The sequence below is a fragment of the Eptatretus burgeri genome, chromosome 16 (assembly GCF_056783735.1).
Source record: "Eptatretus burgeri isolate ZD-2024b chromosome 16, Ebu_testis_v1, whole genome shotgun sequence".
NCBI classification, from domain to species: Eukaryota; Metazoa; Chordata; class Myxini; order Myxiniformes; family Myxinidae; genus Eptatretus; species Eptatretus burgeri.
Window position 1 is genome coordinate 20,025,851 of NC_140976.1, and position 19,497 is coordinate 20,045,347.

General features: G+C 51.6%; 1 protein-coding gene across 7 annotated transcripts in view; it reads right to left on the reverse strand.

The window, feature by feature from the left end:
• Positions 1 to 19,497, reverse strand: part of NPAT (nuclear protein, coactivator of histone transcription) — an 87,862-nt gene that overhangs the window by 45,219 nt on the left and 23,146 nt on the right. The window lies entirely within an intron of this gene.

Here is a 19,497-nt window from a genome sequence, read left to right on the forward strand (position 1 = left end):
CCTCTCCATGCAGATGATGCATGGGTTTTCTTGTTTAGTTTACTCGTATACTACAATTTTTTTACTTGATCAAGGTTCATGGAAGAGCTGCAGCCCAAGGAATGCCCATACATGCAGACAAAGACATGAGAACACCGGACATTACTTCTGCCGAACACAGCGACTAAGCTTGGGGGAGAGGGGAAAGGAAATGACAACTGACAATACCTTTTGCAGTCGAGCATCTGCACGACGATGCAGAAACTTGACTGGAGATGCAGGAATTTGTAATCTATTCAGGGTGGTGGTGATAACTCGCCTACTCTTCATGAAGGACACTGTTGAATCTTTAACGTCCAATGTCCAGCACTGGCAGACAAGTCCTCCAGCTCAACGTCCTTCCGAGGGACGACGTGCACGTTTATGCCTCGTCCTACATGGGAAACACCAGGGTTTTGTTTTTTGGGTTTTTTAAAAAAAACGTCGATTAGTTTTACTAGTCCAGTCGCTCCCTATGACAGCAACAGGAAGGGTCATGGTATTTCCTTTTTGGTGAGTATAGATTATGGTAGATTGAGGCTCAGATCCGTTAGTCTGTGGGGAACGCGATAAGGATAGAATTCCTCAAGAGCATATGGTTTTCTCCCTTTACTAAACAGCAGTAGAGACTGTTAAAAAATTTAATCATACCTGTTTGTTGTTTATTATTTATTTTTTTAACTTCTGGTGGGAGTGCTCCAGGAAATGCCACAATAAGATATTGTTGTGGTTACCAAATTCGCAAACCACCATTCAGGTCCCTTAGGTGAGGTATCTCGGTAAGTGCATGTGTAGTTAGGCCCAAACCCGTTGTCTAGTGGGAATACATGTCATTTATACGTGCTGCGACTCTTCAGGATAGCCGTTTTTCTTTTACTATCTTTATTTTGGACCAACCGCCATGATCACAACCACAACATCAACCACCGACCACAACCACCGCTTCACCACAACCGCCACGACCTTCACGCACACCTCACAACCGTAGCATCGCCACCGTTCTTGCCCCGCTGTGGGTACCGGTGTTGGACTCATGCAGAACGCGCGTCGAACAGCGTGTACAAAACCACGGATTTTCTGCTTCAAAAACGGATCAAAAACGACACACGCCCACTTTTTGCCGTCCAATCGGTGAGCGAGGGGCGATTTGGCCCCGCCTCCAGAACGATCTATATATGCAAATTTGTGGATCAAAAAGCCTTCACGCCCACTTTTTCTCGGGCCAATGGGGAGCGAGGTGAAAGGTCAAAGGGAGGGGGTCAAAGGCGAAGTTACGGGGCGATAAAAGGACGGTGTTCGTCAGTCAGAGGAGAGTCAGCAGAACGAGAACGAGGAGTCGTCGAGTCGCAGAGGAGAGTCGCGAAGAAGAACGAAGAGAGTCGGGAACGAGAACGGAGGGAGAGTCGCAAACGAGAACGAAAGAAGTCTGGAGCCCGAAGCCTGCAGTGGCTGGAGAAGCTGAAGAGAGTCGGACGAGGGGGTGCTCGCGTCGGTGCCAGGAGCTGCACGCCCGAGGGAGGCCGGCAGCGCGACCTGGCCGAGGTGGAGACGCACACCAGGGATAATAAAGATCCTCTATACCCCGAGCATCAGCAACCCCCTCCTGTTTCCCCCCGCGCTGAGATAGTGCGACCAAGGGGGCCCCGTTCCCACCCCCTGCCAGGCACTGTCCACGAGGCCCGCGGGTTGCGGGGCCATCGCCGCTCCGCGTCTCATCACCAGACGGGTAGGCCCGACCCGGTCTCGGCCTCAGGCCTGCCCCATTCTTGGGGGATTTCTTTTCCTTGGTTTTGGGTATGTGTTGTCGGCGCCGTCTGTGAAGTAGAATTGTATAAGTGTTGCCGTGTGCTCGGTAGTCGGTATTAGCTCTGCACTGTGTTTTCACTTTTATGTTTGCTTTTTGTGTAAATGGAATTGTGTTTTCTTTTTTTTGTGTGCATTTGGTGGAATTGTATTTGTGTGCTTTCCGTTCGCCGCGAATAAATGTGCTTTATTGTTGAACTGTTTCCCGCTTCGCTTCGTCTTTTCCTCCATTGAATCCCCATCTTGCTTCACGTAAAGGGTTGGTAGTGGGCTGAATACGCCCGATAATTAATCGAACCGTCGAGGTCGACGATAACACCGCTCGGTTATTCTGATAGTACGGAACGGGTCGCTTAAGTGGCCCGTGTCCGAAGTCGACCTGCGGCGAGGTGCGATCGCCCGGTCTACCCTCCGCGTGGGTACTTAGGTAGTTCGAATTTGGCGAGCAACCCTATCCCACGCGGGGGCTGATTGGCTCGATCGCGGTGAGACCGAAAGGTCCACCCGTGACTGGTTCCCGGCGTTAGTCCGAGAGGGTCACGACTGGATTGTCCGTCCGGTGGGCGACGTGCCGCGATTCGAGTTACGTGGCCGTCGCACGCCGGCGGGCGCGAAGACCGCAACACTGGTGTCAGGTCGTGCGATACAAATTCATCGCCCTCCTCGCGGCACTGGTATCGGAGAACAGGAAAACGGGCTCTCCTGTCTCCGGCTAAATTTACGGGAATCGGTCCAGGGGTGAGAGAAGCGACCCCCGATTCCCTCCAAATTACGAGCGATTTAAATTAACCCTTCACGAGAAGCAAGATGGCGTCTCAAGGCGAGCGGGAGCCGGGGGTATTAGAAATGTATATGTGTAATAATGTAGAGTCCATGGTCCAGGATGGAATCCCCGAGCAGGAAATGTTGATTGTGCAGGAACACGGACTCGCCCAACTGAACCCAGGGCCCGAGGTGGGTGCGGCAGCGGCCGCGGTGTATGACACCTCCCCCCCCCCTCTCCACCAAGACCCTTCCCCAACCCTTGCCGAAACGGCTCAGCTGAGTGCATCCAACATGGCCCAGCTATGCGCCATGCTGGCGGCAATGAACAAACAAATGAATGAAGTGAAAACGAAGATGGATACAAATACAAATGAAATGAAAAACGAAATGAACAAGCAAATGAATGAAGTGAAAACGACGATGGATGCGAATACACAACAAATAAACGAAAAGATGGATACAAAAATGAACGGAATGGAAACAAAAATGAAAGAGCTGCGGGGTGAGACGCAGAACATGGGCCAATGCCTGCAGGCGGGCATGAAGGCAGTGAGCAGGGAGCTTAAAATGGCGACTCCACGTGTGGGAGCAAACGAGCTGGGTGGGGGTGCAACGGCTGACAGGCCCGCGGTGGAGGCGGGTGAAAAATAATTCGTGGAACGTGTTGGGCGAGGGTCGTGACGATGACCGAAAGGGAAAAATTAAATGGGGAGACCAAAACGTGTGAGACGAGACACGAGGTGACGACAACAGAAATAATAGTTGAGACAAGGGAGGTAAAGGGTGAAGAGTTGGCAGAGACACGGGAGATGGGAACGATAGAGGGAAGACTACACGATGAAGACGGGGTAAGTGACGCGCACGCACACACGGAGGTAGTGGAGGACAATGGGGTTGAGCTCGCGGAGCGTGTTGGGACCCGGTGCGAGCACCTGGATGGCCTCCTCCAGGAACGAGGGGAGGGAGTATGCCCCCTTGAGGCGAGTCACGACCAGGTGAGTTCGGTCGTGCTTTGCGAGGTTGAGGGGACGAGTGCTGTGGACGGGTGCACGGAGAGCTTGGGGGTATAGAGGCCCCGGAGACCCTTGTGGGGACACAAATCCCCAGTGTGGTTGTCCCTGTGTGTGTGGTGCAAGGTGTGAGTGCGGCACCGTGTGTGGAAGCGACCCCGTGTGTGAGTGGTGTGGTGGCGATGGTGCCAGAGTGCGTGCTTCCCAGCACGCCGGGTGTGGATGGGGCACCGTGTGTGAGTGAGGCCGTGTGTGTGAGTGAAACGGCCAGTATGAGTGAGGCACCACGTGTGAGTGGTGTGGTGGCGATGGTGCCAGAGTGCGTGCTTCCCAGCACGCCGGGTGTGGATGGGGCACCGTGTGTGAGTGAGGCCGTGTGTGTGAGTGAAACGGCCAGTATGAGTGAGGCACCACGTGTGAGTGGTGTGGTGGCGATGGTGCCGGAGTACGTGCTTCCCAGCACGCCGTGTGTGGATGAGGCACGGAGTGTGAGTGAGGCACCGCGGGTTAGTGCCCCCGCGTGTGTGGGTGAGGCACCGTGTGTGGAAGAGACCGCGTGTGTGAGTGTCGCCGTGTGTATGAGTGAGGTACCGCGGGTGAGTGCCCCCGCGTGTGTGGATGAGGCACGGTGTGAGAGTAGTGAGGCACGCGTGAGTGAACGGCCGTGTGCAAGGTCGCTGTGTGCAAGGGAGACCGTGTGTGTGAGAGAGCGGTATGTGAGGGAGATGTCGGTTGGCATGCGGGAGCACGCAGCCGCATCTCCCGGTGTGAATGTGATGGTGTGGACTGTGTGCGTCGTAACACGCAGGTGTGCGTGGGTGGAATGGAGACGACGACGGCGACAGAGGAGAGAAAGCCGAGTAGCGGCTGTAGTTGTTTCGAGGACCGTGCCGGGTTCACCCAGCAGTGAGCACGCGGTTCGTGCTGTGCAACGCACGAGACCACCACGTGCTCGCTTGCGAGAGTGAAGTCCCGGTCCAGAAACGCACGCGGTGGATTTGCCGATCCCGCGGACGGACAAAGTTTAGGCAGGTAAATGGATTTGGACCGGACGGGTTCTCCACGCGATCGTGTGTGTTCAGCTCCAACGGGCAGAGCACATGTGTTCGCGTGGGAAATCCCTCGAGACGTGGGGCTTGTGTTTTTTTTTTTTGCGCACGGTGACGTCATGGCTGCACGTGTGGTTGGAATCCGGCAGGAGGGGTATCTCTGCCGGATGGTCCCGTCCAAGGAGGGACGAGGAACACGTGCAGCTGCATGACGTCACGGGCAGGTGCAAAGTGCGCGAGCTCTGAGTTGCCGCGCAGGTGCTGCGCATGTAGAAAAAAAAAAGAAAAAAAGAACAAGCCTCACTTTCGGGTGCAAAGGATTCCTGGGCAAGGGGTGAAAGACCCCCTTACCTGGGCACAGGATGGAAACTAGTTAGGGGGAAGGGTTAGCTTAGCTAGACCGACTCCATGGGGCAGGGGTAAGTCCTCATGGAGTCCGTGGAATGGATTAGGTAGAGGGATTGTAGCCAGATTTCGGTTGGGAAATAAAATAAATGATTTATTTGGAGACATGGACAGACTTATGAATGTGTAGAGGGGACGTAGTTTAGCTACGTAGTGTTAAAAGGAACGTGCTGTAGTTTAAGGGACGACGTGGGAGCACGAGTTAGTTAGGGGATGCAGATAGAAGGATGGCAGAGTTCAGTGGTGTGTGTGTTGAAGAGTTGGTGAGTGAAGTGGAAGCATGTGCTTGGTGAGTGAGTGAGGCCAGCGGGTCTGTGTGTATGGAGTGAATGGGGAATGCATGGTGCGATGAGTGATTGGGGGGAGGAGTGACTCCCGCCCAAGGGACCCCGGGGTCAGAGTAAAGTGAGTTAGGGGGTTAGTCAAATTTACAAAACGGAGGTCGTTTTGCTGTTGGTGGGAAAGTAGGCTCGAGACCCATTTGGAGGGGTGCAGGAGCCCTGTTGACGGGCTTGGGAGCGTGGCTGCGAAAGGTATCGCTGAGTGGGTACCCCGGGCACCAGGCTAGTCGGCCGTGGTAGGCCATGGGCCCATGGGGGGCCGGGATAGAGTAGTGGGCACGGGTGCGCCTGCTTGGTGCGGGGGCCCGGGGCGCCATTAGCCGCGTGGGCAGTGTTGTGGGCACGGGTGACCCTCGGAAAGGGGCCCGGGAGGCCGGCCTGCCACGTGTGCGTTTCAGGGGAGGTGCCATGGGGGCACTCCCGGTGTTAGGGAGCTGGTAGGCTCGGAGGCAGTGTAGTGCCCGGGGGTGCCATAGCGGGAGATTCGGCAGAGGGTCGTGCCTGCCAAAGGGAGCCACGTGTCCCAGCCAGGAGACCGTGTGAGGGCACGGAGAGAAAATTGGGGGGCGAGGCCCGAAATTGTGAGGACACCAACACAGGCGACGGGAATCTGGGTTGTTGGAACCAATAGTTTAAGCGAGAGGCGCTTGTTGAAAGCCCCGGGGTAGTTTAACAGTTAAATGGTTAGGGTAGATTAGGAGATGTACCCCTCCGCACCATCCATCCCCTCGCTGTCGTTGTGGGCCGCTGGACCCACTTTGGTTATAGATCGCTGAACTCTGGGGAGGCCATTCTGAGGCTTCGTTGGGCCTCGACACAGGACGCTAGCTCTCCCTTGTTCCCCTCCGGGAAGGGAACGTAGGGGTTGGGAGTAGGCTAGGTGACAGGATAGGTTAGCCGAACAAAGACGATAAAGGGGGTTAGGGGACGATTTATAGTGGGGGAGTAAAAATAAAAACAACAAAAAAAATAAGTTGGGGCTAAATTGGGGTTTCACAAATTAAGGGAGTGGGTATGTACAGTGACAGGCAAAGGCGATAGGTTGGGAGGGAGACGGGTAGGTAGGTCCGAGCCCGCCTTCCAAGTGGCCAGCACCACCGCACTCCCTCCACCAACTTCCACTGACGGCAAAAGCTGGCCAGCTTCATCTGCTGGCTGTGTTACTGCAAGGCCTGTGCCGGCCAGTTCATCTGCTGGCTGTTTTTCTTCGAGGCCTGTGCCGGCCTGGTTCTGCGGGCTGAGTTTGCCTGCAGCGGCCTTCTTCTGCGGGCTGTGTTTGCCTGCTGCCTTTGCCATGCCATGCCCACTGCCCCTGTTCACCAGCCCCCGTTCAATTTTTGCTTTGCCCCCCCTGTTCATTTCCATGTGCGCCAGGATCAAGGCAACAGTTTGCAAGTTGCAAGAACTGCCCTGTTGGCAGCTACAACACGGGCCTGCAGTGGCGGCCCGTGCACCGTGTTTGTGTTCATGCATCCATTCGTTGTGCTCATTGCGTGTGCCACTTGAGCTGGCACGGAGACTGCGTTTGTGCAGCCCATGCACCGTTGTGGTTCACTGCGTTCAGTTCAAAAGGGAAGGCCTTGGACTGCGTGTGAGCAGCCAGCCACGTTCCCTGTCACCTGCATTGTTTTGAGCCAGAGACTGCATGTGGGCAGCCTGGCTCCCTGCTAACTGCTTTCTTTTTGCAGAGTTCATTGATCCTGGGCCATGGTTTAGTGTAAAATTTGTAAGTTAAGGTTAAGATGTACTGTACATATGAGTGCGCCCCCGGCATGTATGTCTTAGCGCCGGCAATTTTATTTAAGTCGTCCGTGTGAGTGAGTTTGTTTAGATAGTTACGCAGCCCTCAGGTTATTTATTTTGGGGACACGAATACCATGAATGTCGCACTCAGGGATCCGTAGGTAAAATGTACTAGGGGAAAACTACACATGATGGCACACGAAAATTTGACGACTCGGGACGAGTCTGTAAAAAGGGAAGGGGGTAGTGTTGTGGTTACCAAATTCGCAAACCACCATTCAGGTCCCTTAGGTGAGGTATCTCGGTAAGTGCATGTGTAGTTAGGCCCAAACCCGTTGTCTAGTGGGAATACATGTCATTTATACGTGCTGCGACTCTTCAGGATAGCCGTTTTTCTTTTACTATCTTTATTTTGGACCAACCGCCATGATCACAACCACAACATCAACCACCGACCACAACCACCGCTTCACCACAACCGCCACGACCTTCACGCACACCTCACAACCGTAGCATCGCCACCGTTCTTGCCCCGCTGTGGGTACCGGTGTTGGACTCATGCAGAACGCGCGTCGAACAGCGTGTACAAAACCACGGATTTTCTGCTTCAAAAACGGATCAAAAACGACACACGCCCACTTTTTGCCGTCCAATCGGTGAGCGAGGGGCGATTTGGCCCCGCCTCCAGAACGATCGATATATGCAAATTTGTGGATCAAAAAGCCTTCACGCCCACTTTTTCTCGGGCCAATGGGGAGCGAGGTGAAAGGTCAAAGGGAGGGGGTCAAAGGCGAAGTTACGGGGGGATAAAAGGACGGTGTTCGTCAGTCAGAGGAGAGTCAGCAGAACGAGAACGAGGAGTCGTCGAGTCGCAGAGGAGAGTCGCGAAGAAGAACGAAGAGAGTCGGGAACGAGAACGGAGGGAGAGTCGCAAACGAGAACGAAAGAAGTCTGGAGCCCGAAGCCTGCAGTGGCTGGAGAAGCTGAAGAGAGTCGGACGAGGGGGTGCTCGCGTCGGTGCCAGGAGCTGCACGCCCGAGGGAGGCCGGCAGCGCGACCTGGCCGAGGTGGAGACGCACACCAGGGATAATAAAGATCCTCTATACCCCGAGCATCAGCAACCCCCTCCTGTTTCCCCCCGCGCTGAGATAGTGCGACCAAGGGGGCCCCGTTCCCACCCCCTGCCAGGCACTGTCCACGAGGCCCGCGGGTTGCGGGGCCATCGCCGCTCCGCGTCTCATCACCAGACGGGTAGGCCCGACCCGGTCTCGGCCTCAGGCCTGCCCCATTCTTGGGGGATTTCTTTTCCTTGGTTTTGGGTATGTGTTGTCGGCGCCGTCTGTGAAGTAGAATTGTATAAGTGTTGCCGTGTGCTCGGTAGTCGGTATTAGCTCTGCACTGTGTTTTCACTTTTATGTTTGCTTTTTGTGTAAATGGAATTGTGTTTTCTTTTTTGTGTGCATTTGGTGGAATTGTATTTGTGTGCTTTCCGTTCGCCGCGAATAAATGTGCTTTATTGTTGAACTGTTTCCCGCTTCGCTTCGTCTTTTCCTCCATTGAATCCCCATCTTGCTTCACGTAAAGGGTTGGTAGTGGGCTGAATACGCCCGATAATTAATCGAACCGTCGAGGTCGACGATAACACCGCTCGGTTATTCTGATAGTACGGAACGGGTCGCTTAAGTGGCCCGTGTCCGAAGTCGACCTGCGGCGAGGTGCGATCGCCCGGTCTACCCTCCGCGTGGGTACTTAGGTAGTTCGAATTTGGCGAGCAACCCTATCCCACGCGGGGGCTGATTGGCTCGATCGCGGTGAGACCGAAAGGTCCACCCGTGACTGGTTCCCGGCGTTAGTCCGAGAGGGTCACGACTGGATTGTCCGTCCGGTGGGCGACGTGCCGCGATTCGAGTTACGTGGCCGTCGCACGCCGGCGGGCGCGAAGACCGCAACAATATTTATACATTTAAACACAGCAGTTGCCGAAGGAGGAAACAAACCCATGGAGAGAGGGGATATTATTAGTGCTAGTATTGTTCTGTAATAACATGAATATTATGCTATCATCATCACTGTTGCTTTTCCTTTTGTTGTTAGAAACGGCCTTGGAAAAATGCCACGATAAAGGCCCGGTCACACCTTGACGTTTTAGCCAGCGATGGCAACGTATTAAAATGTATGTAAAACGCTGGCTGACGTTGAACTTTTAATGGTTTTTTTTGAAGATTCGGACGTATTCATAACGAGTTGGTCGTATGCATAACATATTAGTAATGGACATAGAACGTTTCGTTGTGTTATAGATAACTTATACCAACGAATGCTGAACCTGTTGTCGGCCTACACAACCGATGCCCAACGATAGTCTAATTTGGCAGAGCGCGTTGCACGCATCGCCGACGATGTCGTGACGTAGCCTATTAAAAGGCTGACGCACAACGATTCGAATCATAACTGCCGTAGAAATGGAAGTGTCAACATCGCGGTCACACCTTGGCGATCTTGCCAGCGTATGCCAACCTAAGAAAAATGTGTCTAAAACGTTGGGGCACGTCAAATACGGTATGAGTAAGTTTGGTATACGTGAGTAGAATGCTAAAGCACGCTATCATACGTCGTAGTAAGTAGAGTACGTCAAGAAATTTTAAACATGTTCAAAATTTTACGACGTACTTGGCGTATGACACACGTTCCGCATGCGATGGGGATAGGTTGTACACACGATATGTGGACGCTTACACACGTCCACAAAGGCTACTTATAAGCAACTCATAAGTCGAAACATGTCGCGGTAATGTCTTTTTTACGCGAAACTTATTTCTAACTTATGTTTGACGTGCTTTGAACCAATTCTTTACGTAGTCCCAACACACATCGACGTATGTAGACGTATTCCAATGACGTCTTCCGGTCGACAAAAAAAAATAAATGAACGTGTTTCTAGGTTACAACTGCCATATAAAGACGTGTTCCCAGCGGTTTTGGGAATTGGTATATAAAAATGCTGCTCATAAAAGAGGAACCCAACAGTGTTTTCGAGTCCTTTTTGAGTCGATGTCCATGTCAGCAGTAACAGTATCAGTATCAGTATCAGTATTAGTAGTAGTTTGTTCATGTTGGCAGTAGTAGGTGAGTGTGAGGGGGAGGGTGTGGGTTATGATGGATCCTCCTTGCGTCCGCGTGTCCACGGGTAGGTTCATAGGCTGCCACTCAACGATTTAAATGGCTGCATCTCCACTATTGAAAGTAGACGCTTGCGCTCAACAATTGGATTTTTTTTACACTCAACGACTTTTAAACGGTACCACTCACCTATTTTCATTGTTTACAATGAACGATTTAAATTGCTGTCACTCGCCTTTGTTTTTTGATGCTGGCGCTCGGAAATTTTAATCGTTTCTATTGAACGTGCTAAATCGCTCAAACCCCACTATTGAAAGTAGACGCTTGCGCTCAACAATTGGATTTTTTTACACTCAACGACTTTTAAACGGTACCACTCAACTATTTTCATTGTTTACAATGAACGATTTAAATTGCTGTCACTCGCCTTTGTTTTTTGACGCTGGGGTTTTGAAATTTGAAGCGTTTCTTCTGAACGTGTTAAAACGCTCAAACTCGACTATTTTAAATAGACGCTGCCGATGGACAATTGGAATCATAGCCAAGCTAGACATCGAAGTGTGAACATCCTCGTCATGCCGAAGAAAAGTTTGAAGAATGCTGCAAATAAGTGTCCTGGCCGTGGCCGTGGACGCTGACGCAAGGACGATCCATTATACCGACGTCTTTCAGCCTATGAGTAACTTAAAAGTAACGTCTGTCGATGTGTGGCAACGATCGCGTAACGTGCCAACAACACGTTAATCATAGGTTAGAAATAAGTTTTGGGTACGCTAAACATTACCTCGGCGTGTCTCAACTTATGATTAACTTACAAGTAGCATGTGTTGATGTCTGTCAACGATCGCAGACCGTGCATACAACTTGTGGCCAGCGTAGCGGAACGTGTGAGTCATACGCCGGCATACGTCGTGAAATTTCAAGCATGAAAAAATTTGAGGACAACCGAAAAGTACAACGTTTAAAGCCAGCGTACAACGACGTATGGCAGTGTTTTTCAGCGTGCTCTCAATGTTATCAAAACTTACCCATAACGTATTCAACGTGTGCCAGCGTTTTAGAAAAAAAATTCAAAAATCGGCATGCGTTGGCTAAAACGTCAAGGTGTGACCGGGCCTTAAGCTATCTTAACCCAGATTTCACCCAAGGTGAAAAACCCATGGGAGGGGGCAAATTAATTCGCTACAACCTTCATCGTGTGACCCTTAGTCCTCCTGTCAAGTTTGGTTGAGATTGGATAAATAACGACCGAATGTATCGCGGTCAAATCGACAAACAGACAAAAAATTGCTTATTTTGGTAAAATAGCTGAATCAAAATGCAAAACTAGGCTCGATGGCTCAGAAATGAGCACTGTATGCACAACTTGAGGCTACCCTGCCAGCCCTGCCAAATACATTACTTCTATCTCAATTAGCACCAGGCAGCTTAAAGTACCCAGTGGGGAGAGAAGAGGGTGGAAGTGCAAATAAGACTGCAAACTACATTGAAAAGGAGCAACATCTAACAACATATTGCATATGTTCATCGTTATGGAAAACTTTTTGAAATACTGTTACGAATCTGGAAGCCATTTGCACACAAACAGACAGCAGCCCCCGCAGTACAGTTATTTTGATAAGTATGTGTATAGTTAGAATCCATCCCCTATGTCTAATGGGAATTTCTTGTGTGTGCTGTGAGTTATTTTATAGTCAGGTTTTATACATCTACTACAACAACAACAACAACAGCGGCACCGTCCCTCACTCAACCCGGTCGCCATTGCCCACGTGTTTTTGGCTGAAGGCCTGGGCGGAGCCTCCATCGCCTCAGATCGAGGCTCCGCGCCAAGGAAGGGCATGGAACGTTTCCTCCAGCCAACGAGCGAAGGGCGAGCATCGCACGCGCGCCCCAGCCAATGGGAGGCCAGCGTGCCGAAAGCTACTACGGAGCCTCTTCGGGGGGGGTGGGCCTCCGAGACGCCTCGACACACCCGCCCCCCCCCCCCCGAGACTTGTCTAATCAGAAGACTGACCACCTCAGGGGTGGCCCCACCCAGCCAGATGGGATGTTCGCCCCTCGTCAAATCCAGAGGCAAGTTCCCCAGAGTGGTACCCTTAACCCGCGGGAGAGGGACAGGAGAAGAAAAGGTTCGCCCCATCGTAAAAAGGGAAGAAGTAGAAAGAGAAGAATCCTCGTCTTGCCTGCAGGCGTTCTCGTCTACCTGTGGGTGCTCGTCTCGTCTGGTCCGTTCCCGTGCTGGCTGGCATCCGTTGCGTCATTACTGGTCCCTGGTGCTGTGTTGTGGCGGCGGGTTAGAGTCCCGCCACTGGACAAGCGCGACCAGACCGCACGAGGCGGACAGGTGCAAGAATGGGCTCCTGCCCTCAGCTTGCCTTTCCCTCCCGAGCTGAAGAGCCAAATAAAGGCCGTGGCCACCATTTCTTTGGGTGTGTGTGTGTGTGTGTGTGTGTGTGTGTGTGTGTGTGTGTGTGTGTGTGTGTGTGTGTGTGTGTGTGTGAGACACCAGTCTGTCAAGTGCTTTTCGCTCACTGTACATTGCCTGCACTTCTTTTATTCGGATATCTCTGCTCTTTGTGTGCTCCCCTCCCCGATTATTGTTTATAAATAAACCCCCCCCCCCGTGTTAAATGTTCCAGTTCGTTTTTCGTGTTTTCTTTCATTGGTCCAGCATGGTTCGGGCTTGAGAAATAGTAAGGCCGTTGGTGCCGTAAGTTGTCATTGGGACCGGCGCGGCTCTGGTAACTCCACTCGGTTATGCCGGATTCGAGTCGGTACCTGCGACTCGGTTTGGACAGAGCCGGCCGAGGGTGTGACTTCCCCGGTAATTTGACAACGTAGGTACTTAGGTAAATTGAAATTTGGCTATTGACCCTACCCCACGCAGTCAAAGAATTGACGAACACGGTCTTTAAGTGACCCGTGACCTTTCAGAGTTGTCCGATAGTCACGACCTAAATTCCGGGTGTTCAGTGGGAGACGGCTCCACCTTGTGGTCGTTTATCGCCACTGAACCCCAGCCCACAACAATATTACCCACCCTCTCTCTCTCTCCAACCCCACACTCCCTCCACTCTACCCCATCCCATCTTACACATCATTACTAATAAATGTCAATGTGTATGTGCGTGTGTCCCCCATAACTCCGAAACCATGAAACCCTGCAGCCTGAAACGTTGCATGTACACCAAGGGCACTCCAAGGAAGTGCAAGAGTGAGAATTGAGTGTTTGGGTTAATTAAAACAACCCTTTTGAAGATATAATTAACGGCCTTATTTAATTATATCCTTTATCAGGCGATCATCGGACACCTCGCGCTCTGGGGTCTTAAGGCCTATCCTGGGTTTCCTCATTGGGTTCTGAAGCTGTCATGTTTTTTAGCCTGCTCAACCATGCCTTGACTTGGAACAGGCCGCAACGATTTCTTAACGATAAAGTTTTCTTTTTCACTTTCCACACTCATATTATCAAATGCCTGTTCATCATAGCTACGCATTGCTGGGTACATTGCAATGCTTATAAACGCCCAGAGACGCCAGCGTTCTTGGCTATATTTCATTTCCGCACAAGCTTTAGAATCTGTTAAACCAAGCCAAACTAGCGATACCCGTGCACATGCACAGATAGCAGTACAACATAGCTGGTAGCAGACGACAGACCGTACACGGGGAATGACAAAAATACGCATTGTGCAAAATGCAAGTGGTACTACTAGAGACGGAATCCTCTATCTCTCAACTTATCTTGACGGAGGCCATCTTGGATTTTTAATATGACGTCTCTGTCAGAACTAAATTATTATGTCATAGTAAGATAAAACATGTTATGTTTAATATACAAGCCAATTTGCAGTACTCAAGCATCCCAGAAAAAAAAAGAAATCGGTATTTTCCTTTTTCTAACCCTTATTCTCGTTGTGCAAAAAAAGCCGAAATAGACAAAATTTCAAAATGCCGTCAAAAATTTTCCCCAAAGTGATTCGCTCAGGACTTTTTTCTGTGGTATTGGAGACATTGGTGAGTAGAAATCAGAAGAGATTGATAACAGTAATTTCTTCCCCAGATCACACCAAAAGGGATCCATTACACCGGTCTATATCGGGTGATGGCTGGCTCACTGTACATGTGCAATTTCCTCTTTTTAGGTCATCTCTTCGAGCATGACCTAATAATATGGGTGTCGATGTCCTTCGATCCATCCGTCCGTCCGTCCATCCGTTCACAATGAAGTTGAAGCAGGAGATCTGCTCATTAGTGATCCTGATAGAGGTCGATGAGACGTAGACGATGGTATGACTTTCAAGGTCACCGAAGGTCAAGGTCAAGGTCACGAGGCCTTTGAAGTTGCGAAAATGACGATTTTCAAATTATATCTCCTCCGCCATTTCTCAAACGATCTTGAATTTGATTGTAGCATATGAACCTATGGGACAATATCTAAATTTGGTCAGGCCGGATTTTCGATATTCGCTTTCGTTTTCGTGTCACGTGACTTCAAAGTTGGCAAAAAAAATGCGAAAATGACGATTTTCAAAATCTATCCTACATTTCTCAAGCGATCTTGAATTTGATTGTGGCATATGAATGTATGGAACAATATCTAAATTTGGTCGGGATGGATTTTCGAATTTCACTTTCGTTTTCGCGTCACGTGACTTCAAAGTTTGGAAAAACTGCCCTACCTTCAGGAGGCTATATATTCTCTACTAGGCATGGTAAAAGTTAGTGAATGGTGTCATTGCAGAGCAGCTGACCTTGTTCTGGTCATCTCTTCGAGCATGACCTAATAATATGGGTGTCGATGTCCTTCGATCCGTCCGTCCGTCCGTTCACAATGAAGTTTAAGCGGGAGATCTGGTCATTAGTGATCCTGATAGAGGTCGATGAGACGTACACGATGGTATGACTTTCAAGGTCACCGAAGGTCAAGGTCACGAGGCCTTTGAAGTTGCGAAAATGACGATTTTCAAATTATATCTCCTCCGCCATTTCTCAAGCGATCTTGAATTTGATTGTAGCATATGAATCTATGGGACAATATCTAAATTTGGTCGGGCCGGATTTTCGATATTCGCTTTCGTGTCATGTGACTTCAAAGTTGGCAAAAAAAATGCAAAAAATGACGATTTTCAAAATCTATCTCCTCCTACATTTCTCAAGCGATCTTGAATTTGATTGTGGCATATGAATGTATGGGACAATATCTAAATTTGGTCAGGACGGATTTTCGAATTTTGCTTTCGTTTTCGCGTCACGTGACTTTAAAGTTTGCAAAAACTGCCCTACCTTCAGGAGGCTATGTATTCTCTACTGGGCATGGTAAAAGTTCGTGAATGGTGTCATTGCATAGCAGCTGACCTTGTATATTTATACATTTTCTGCCGAAGGTGCAAAAGTTTCAAAACCCGAAATGTAAACGTCGGCATTTATTTTCAAAATATAATTTTGTGCGCGCGCGTGCCAAAATGCCAAGTCATTTTTAACCAAACTGCGCAGTAGTCTTCAGTCATAACTGAACACTGAGAACTTGTGGTATTATAGAGATGACCGTCACCCCCACACGGGGGTAATTTTACTGTACGATATCCTTTCATTTTACAACCCATCTCTTCAGCATAAATAAATACAAAAAAAAATGAAACGTTTCGCTAACATCACAGCAGGATAGCTGAGAGGTACGCATGCTCACTGTAAGCTGTGTAGCCTGGGTTTGAATCCGGACCCAGCTAGAAACTGTCACCCCAGTGTTTCACAGGCAGGGTGATTCATCAATGTGTGTGCCGTTGAACTGGACGTCACCTCTGCCGGAATCCTCTCTCTGTCCTTCAACTTATCTTGACGGAGGTTATCTCCATCAAAATAAAGAACAATTACTGCACCTTAGTGCCAAGATGGAAGCCAGATGTATTAACATCACACACACACACCCGAACAGGGGTTATTTTCGGGCAGACCCTTCCCTCATGCTGCCTTCCCTTCCCCGACCCCTTACTCCCTACCCCCTCCTTATTCCCCCCCCCACCCCTCTCCTTTCCCCCCCCCCCCCTTTTCATCAGTGAAGTGACAGGTTGTATTTGCTTGTGAAATAATAAAAGTCTATGTGGTGGAGTCTGCGGGCCTACGGGGAAGGGCATGGTGATGATGCATGATGGGCGTGATGATGGGAGGAGTGGTCGTGGTGGTTATCGTATCTGCAGGGGATATAAGGTGTGCGCGCCGTCTGAGGCGTCGTAGTAATGCTGGAGTCGCCCAGCTCGTAAGTGTGCCGAATACGGAATAAAGGGGAGCCGCGGGCACGGTACGCCTGCGCTCGCACTGGTGCAACACAGCCCGGCTCGACTGTTCCTCCGCATCGTGTCTGCCTGCTACGCATCTCCCATTTCAGTACACTACAGTTGGCGAACGAGGATCTTCGGATCGGCGTGTGCAGGGCAGCAAATGACCCGTGCGGTTCCAAGCTACGGAGCCAAAGGTCTCGCCAGCACAAGCATGGCACAGGGTCGGTGCACGGCAAACGTACGTGTGCCCGCCTTCGTCGGAATCGACTTCGGCCACGTCGAGTGGGCAACGGCCGCGCTCACTGTTCGTTTTGTCGAGGACACGCGTTTCGGCTCGAACGTGGCGTGGGACGTCGCGCAAGCTCTGGAGAATGTCCGAGGTCTCGATGGTCGGGGCACGACAGATGGTCCGAGGGTCATCGCCCATTGTTACGGTCATAGATGGCGGTGTGCGAAGCGATCCTTCCGTCCCGGGTCGAAACCTGCTTCCAATTGATCCGGAGATGACAAGATCAGTGGCTGGGGAGGTTGAAGTGATCGAGGCACGGATCGGGTGTCGAATTGAGTCCACTCGTGCTGCCCGCGCATCGCATTCGGCTGTGCCGTGCAAATTCACGACGGAGGAGCGTCCGGCACGGCTCAGAGATTGTTTTATTTCTGGTCTGCGAGACGCAAAGATGGTAGCAGCCACCCTGCGGTTGACCGACATCACATTCGACTCGGCGGTCGCGACTGCTTCATCTGTCGAGCAGACACTCACGGATGTCCGCGCCATTGCTGGCCAGGACGTAATGAGTAGCTCCAGCTGGGGCATGGCGGCTAATCCCGAGGTCCACGCGGTGACCGCACAAGTGCCGCGGGTCGCGCAGCCCGGAGTCCGAGCGATGGCTCAAGTGCCGCAGGTCGCACGCGCGCCTGGCGGTGCGGGACGAGGGGCACCGCAGCACGGTCGCACCAGGAGCGAAGGGGCACCGCAGCACGGTCGCACCGGGAGTGAAGGGGCACCGCAGCAGGACCCCAGTGACCTGGAGATCGGCCTGCAACCGGGGCCTGACGATGCCGGCGAGCCGGAGCGGGAGATGCAACCACGGTTGAGTCTGTTTTCCATTGGTTCGGAGATGACGACGCCTTTCACGGTTGAGGTCGAAGTGAATGGCCAACCGACTGTGTTTTGCGTGGATACCGGGGCGGCAGTGTCGGTCATGGATGAGTGGGCGGCTCGTGGTCTTCGCGGTATTCGCCTGGTCAAGACGGCCTTGTCGTTATACACGTACACCGGTGAGGCGATTGCACCGCTTGTGCCAGTGCTCTCTTTGAGGCCTTCGTCGAGTACCGAGGGCGAGGCTCTGGCGGCGGGGGCTGCGTCGATGCAGCGGGAGCGACCGTTCGTTGCTGCCGGCGGCAGTGATGTGCGGTTCGGGAGCGGCGAGAGCCGTATCAGCTCTCGCAATGAGTTCCCGCGCTTCGGCAGGGTTCGTGAGGCAATGCGCGTCGGTGTTGTTCAGGCAGCTTCAACAGGTGGCGGTGAGCCCGTGGCGTTAAAGGGAGTCGCGAGTCACGACATCGAGTCGACAGCCAAGAAACGGACTCGGGATGTGGGTTGTGGGTTGTTGTTCATGGCATATGTGTTTTTCCTTGCTCTAATGATGCAGTTTAACGTTGTTGAAATAAATGCCAGCAGTGCTCGTGTGAAAGTGGATTTGGCGAAGATCAGTCAATGGGAGTTGTGTTATGATCAATGTGATGTGGGGGCTTCAGGAGCGGTGGTGGCGAATAAAAAGGTTGGGTTGGCCTTCCATTGTCCCGGGCCGCAGGTAATTGCTGTCATGTGCTGGGATTTTATCAAAAAAGCGCGCTGTACGGAAAAATTAGTTTGCAATGCTTCGAATAATGTTCGTAGTGATTTATAACGAGCCTATGATTGCAGTGTGGTTTAAATGGAGTTGCTCCCGTCTAGCAGCCGTGTGGGTCTCGGAGGTCGACTCGAAACCAAGACTGGTGCCCTGGTCGGCGTTACCCCCACCTCTGGTTGCGAGCGCAGCTCTCTGTGTTCGCTCAAGGCCGTTTGGACGGGCGTTGGCGTCTCAACTGATTGTGGTGCGTGAGTTGGTTTGGAGCATTAAATGCGTGCAGCCAGCGGCGCTGTTCAGTGCCCCCGGCCAAGGTCGATCAAGGCTGGCGCCACGGCTTCCAGACAGCGGGCTTCCGGCCTCGGAATGTTTATCTACGTCGGGTCTGCCTGGGGGGAGTGGGCCGGAGGCGTTTGATGGTGCCGGGGGAGGTTGGCTCGAAAGGTCGTCACGACCTCGGTGAGGGCCATGTCAGCATGGGCCGCCTGGGGGTGTTTTTGCTGCGTAGTGCTGCTGTGCTTCTCATTTGCTGCTTCATATCGGTAACGCGGTCAGAGTGTGGTGGGTGCTTCTGCACCTCCGTCTTTGGAACCTGGCCTTTACTGCTCCACTCGCTCGCATCGACACATTATATGATGTGGTGTGCTGTTATACTTCGCTATTTTCATTTTATTTTCATGATTATTATACGGAGTCCTTCATGTTCTGTATGCTTCTTATAATGGTAATCATTTAATAATCATAGTTTTAGGGGGGAGGAGTGTGGTGGAGTCTGCGGGCCTACGGGGAAGGGCATGGTGATGATGCATGATGGGCGTGATGATGGGAGGAGTGGTCGTGGTGGTTATCGTATCTGCAGGGGATATAAGGTGTGCGCGCCGCCTGAGGCGTCGTAGTAATGCTGGAGTCGCCCGGCTCGTAAGTGTGCCGAATACGGAATAAAGGGGAGCCGCGGGCACAGTACGCCTGCGCTCGCACTGGTGCAACACAGCCCGGCTCGACTGTTCCTCCGCATCGTGTCTGCCTGCTACGCATCTCCCATTTCAGTACACTACAGTCTCGACCTTCCAATTGCTGTTTAATATTTTTTTGAAATTTCTATTTTTACAAAC